Source organism: Prunus avium, chromosome 2 (assembly GCF_965620075.1).
Source record: "Prunus avium chromosome 2, drPruAviu1.hap1.1, whole genome shotgun sequence".
NCBI lineage: Eukaryota > Viridiplantae > Streptophyta > Magnoliopsida > Rosales > Rosaceae > Prunus > Prunus avium.
Window position 1 is genome coordinate 9,393,018 of NC_142285.1, and position 4,930 is coordinate 9,397,947.

The window sequence follows — 4,930 nt, forward strand, 5'->3', positions numbered from 1 at the left end:
ATATAGAAAATATTATCTCCTTAAAAAAAAAACTAATATAATTTTAATGAAATGGTTGTCCACATCAGCTGCCATGTAAGATGGTATTAAAATGTGGTAGATTTATGTGGTAAGCATAGCATTACCCTTCTCATATAATAATCACTTTACAAACTTTAGTCTGATATAATCACTTTGATACTTGAAAGTACGAAGCTACCCTTCATCTAAATGGATACTTATTGCCCACTGATTGCCCTCACTCTTCTCTCCCCCGCAGCTCTCTCTTCGCTTTCTCTCTCCATTGTCGCTCCATGACCACCACCCCTCTCTTTCTCCCTTTGTCGCGAAAACCTAAGCATCTCTCTCTCTCTCTCTCTCATAGGTCATAAATAGATAGTCATGCCTACTACATGGATTAATATTATCAGTTTTATAATTCTCTGCTCACACTGCGTCCCATTGGGATGCTCAAGTAAAGAAACTTAATATTGCAATTAGTGATAAACAAACTGTCTCCTTGCATGTTTTTTTGCACTATAACAAGACTAATATTTGAACTAGGTTATCTCTTGGTTTAGAAGGCATGTTTGATGCTTGTCATCTTATTGTTATTGTTAGTATTTTGTAAACTCTGTTTGTTAGAACCTGTGAGTGGAGATATAGAAGAGTGTAGGATGTGGAAGGGTTTGAGACCAGGGGTAGTATTCAAGAGGCTACCTGCTCTGCCCCTCAAGATCTCAACCAATTGCAACTTAATACCTCAGGTTCGCTTCTCTTAGCTTCTGGGATTCTTCTTTTATTTTTTTTATATTTTTTTTTCATGTTTTGCTTTGCGTTTGTGGGTTGTAGTCTATATGTAACATAAAACTCATGATAAACCTTTGAGGAAAAACTTTGATTTCCCTTCAAAGTGAGGTATATTATCAAGGATTGACATGGATGAGCCTTTCTTAATTGTTCATTATTTGCAGGGGTAGCTTCTGAAGTTTGATGCAGTTGGTATATCTTGTGAATGAGCTCAAGTTTAATATTCGTGTTTATACATCTGTTAGTGGTTGCGTTTTGTGGAAATATATATTTAGGAAAAGGTAAATGTAAAACTCGTGTATTTGGCTTAATGTTTCTTCTTTTTCCTTCATTGTTACAGAGTTCCATGCATATCTGGCTTAATGTTTCTTTTTTTTTCCTTCATTCTTCCCAATTGATTGCAAGTGATCTTTTCATGTTCCTGTTGTAAAAGCCCTTCTCTTCCCTGGAGCTGTTGCAAAAGGTGCACCACGAAATTACCAGATCTTCTAAGCTTAATGTCCATATATAGAAGGAACCTAGCCTAGGGAGACAACATTGCACGTTTAACAGAATTGAAACACAATTAAATTACTCACGCTTGTGACTATCTGTTTTGATAAACATCAAATTTTATCTTCCTTCTTTGAAATGTGTGTGTTTGAATATTTCTGTGTTCCTGACATGAACACATAAGACATCCAAAAAAAGGGGCAGGTATTGTATTTAGCCATGTGTAAAGGATGCGCTCCAAGGATTTCTGGATTTGAGCTTGATTTCTGAAAAGTTCAATGCTTTAATCAGCACAAACCTCAAGCTTAATTGGAGGCCTGCTTTCATTGTCCTGTGTCATGGCTAGTCCCTACATTTGAGAAACGCAGAGTTCAGAGTCTTTATATAAATTTCATGAACACTATAAATTTGACTTCTTTATGATTTCATTTCACCATGAGTATTGTTTGGAAGTGGTTAAACAGGGAACAAATCAAAGATGCAGACGAAGAACATAAAAATGAAAATGGGTTTCAGAATCAGTATGCAATGGATACCAAAAGATGAAATTTCTTCACCAAAACTCGTGTAGACTATCTAAACGCAAAGCTAATTTTCTGTCATTTTTTTATCATAAGGGCCTTTGCAAAGAATCTTTTCAACATTTTTCCCCGTGTGGATTCGGTGTGTATATTTTCATGTGAATTTTCACATCATGTATTGTCAGGGTGGTTTTCGTTTTCTTTTTTCCTGGAAGAAACGGATAGGTGAAAAGAAAAGCAATTGACTACTAAGTTGCCCTTTTTCTTTTGCTTCTTGAAAACAAATTACTAATATAGGAATAATGTACTAATTGAAGGATCACCTAGCAAAATATTGCTACGTCCCAATATCATCAATAGATCGAGAGACTTATGCGAGAGCATGGGACATGGAGCCCCATAATCCACAAAGGGCATAAAACAGGATTGTGGATGCATAGGTGGGGGACCACCAGTGGATCGAGTACTGGCTCAGGGACCCACCCATCAGATCAATCCATCCATTGATGATCATCCATGAGAGATGAGACCATGCATGCATGCGATGCACATGTACACATGGAGAGCAAGAAGTCGTGTTTTCAAGGATGTGAGGGATCATAAAGCCATGCAACATGGAAGGCGGGGTCCACTAAATTTACAGCAATAATAAAAAGGCAGCCACTAACAATCAATCGTTATCTCATATCTCGTAAGAAGGAGAAAAAGAAAACTTTAAAACAAAGAATTAATATACATAAATAAATATTTCGCAAGTTCATTTTGTCGTATCGCATGCAGTCAATGGACTGGATGATCTGTCTCTCCTCTCAACTCAATCTCACAATCAAAGGTAACCCGTAAAGCACGCCCAAACCCCCTTATATATATATATTTTAGATTATTATAAATAAACCCAATCCTAGATATGTATTTATAAAAAAACCCAAACACTATTTAAACATAGAAACACACCCAAAATCAACCCCAAAATCAACAATTGTATATTTTTTGGGTGTGTTTATAAATGGGTTTTGAGTGTGTGTAATGATGGATTTTGGGTGTGTTTATAAAGTGTTTTGGGTGTTGGATTTTTTTATAATTTCAGCCCCCATTTTAGGTGTTTTAGTGAAACTCCCTATATATTTCTCTTACAAAGACACCTCCTTTTATATATATAAAAGAAAAGTGTCAATGGGGGGCAATTGACACCAATTGTCCGAGTAGGTATCACCGTCCAAGAGGAGAAGTTTCCTTGAAGGTTCCTTACCATGTACTTCAACACATTCACACTATAGTGTAGGTACGTAGCATAAGACAAAAACTGTGTTGAGGTATATAAAAATACCATTAAAGTCAATGGGAAAAAGGGATAGGGAGACATAGAAGACCCCATTAAGATTACAATATCTATATAGAAAATTTTAACCTCACAAATCTTGATAATATTAATATATATGGTGACAGCTAGCTGGTAAACAAAAGAAAGAGTTCCAACTAGTCTGTGAGGCCTTCTCCAATTTATTTGTGGCTAAGCTTATATTTTCACCCTTTAAAATACAATTATTCATGTATTATTCGAACTCAAACAGTTTTTTTCTCCAACCTTGCAGACTCAAAATTTGACCCCATAGCTTTATTAAATTGTTAAAAAAATGGTTTAACTCTCTTTTTTTGGGCTTAATTATTGATATATCCCTTAAACTTAATTTGAGTCTCATTTTGTCCCTAAAACTCAATTTGTCTCACTTTACCCTACAAATTAGAATTTTGTGTCTCATTTTGCCACATTGGTTAACTCAGTCAAAAAATCTGTTAAGTATGCTCACAAGGCACATGTTGAGCCCACTTGATAATTTATGTGGTTTGCCACGTGTACAAAAAATATATATTAATAAAGAAGTATTTAATATTCCAAAATGTTAAATAGACATTACAAATTCAATTTAAAATAAAAAAACTACAAATCCGAAAAAAAAAAAAAAAATTTGAAACATGCCAAACCCACACAACCCACCCTACCCCAGGACATGCACTTGGAAGAGACTTGTCCGCCTCGGGGTCTTCTTTGAATTTTTGTGCCATTTAAAAAACCACAATGACTCAATTTTAGTAATGCAAATTAAGGATTAATTTTGACAAAAGTACTTGCGGAATTGGTACCTTCTCGCTCAAACTTGCAAAAAAATGGACAATTGAAGGGTATTTTTGGACAATTGGTGCCTTCCTGGTAGATCATCTAATTAATGTTAGAAGGATAATAGTTATCTAAAGTTTGACCCCCTCCGTGTGTTTAGGTAATAAATAATTGATATTAAAGAGGGGATCGAGAGAGAAATATAAAATTAATGAGTGTTTATTAAAAAAAGAAAAAAACTAAACTTGACATGTCAAATTTACTCTCATTCATAGATAGAAGGCTAATCCAATGGTGTGAAAATCTGTGTCAAAATTTGTGTAAAAAACATAATGTCACAGATATCATATGTTAGCTCCTTTCACTAAGAAAAATATCTATTAAATCTCTAACAAAAATGGCGTTTTTCTAATAAAAATCATCATGGTTTGTTAGAAGAATTTTCAAAGAAAACATGGTCATGCTTGTGGGCATCTCACCTATTCTAGTCATAATTATAAGAAAGTTGTACTTTCCGCAGTGTTGCAATGAGGAAAACAAATACAAGTGTTTAATTTCATGGGCCTGTTTTTCTTCTACTACAATAATTAGGATTTGTTTACAACTATGACTTTTCCCAGAGCAATTGAGGGACCGACTTTAGAGCTAGTTTGGCATTGCTGTGCTTTTAAAAAAAACTGCTTCTGCTGTGCTGCGATAATAATCAGCTGTGAAAAAAAAACAGTTAGGCGTTTGGTAAACTGTATACGAAAAATTGCTGTGAGTAGTCAAAGTGTTTGGTAAATTTTTATCAGAAGTGCTTTTAGTGTACATAATGACAAAAAAAGACATGAAGATGAAACTATTTGTTTTTTTCTTCATTCTTTTTCTACTTTTAAAAAAAAAAAACCAACTTTACGACATAAATTTTTTTCTTTTTTTAATTTACACTTTTTTATCAAAAAATTTAATCTAAAAAATATTGTTATATTAATAAAATATAAAAATATATATACAAAATTAAAATTAAAAA

General features: G+C 33.9%; 1 long non-coding RNA gene across 1 annotated transcript; it reads left to right on the plus strand.

Moving 5' to 3' along the window:
* The first annotated feature begins 264 nt into the window (after positions 1-264).
* LOC148296427 (uncharacterized) lies at positions 265-1,399 on the plus strand. The gene is made up of 2 exons (XR_015833547.1): positions 265-746; positions 954-1,399. It is a non-coding gene; the product is annotated as an uncharacterized LOC148296427 (long non-coding RNA).
* The last annotated feature ends 3,531 nt before the right edge of the window (positions 1,400-4,930 follow it).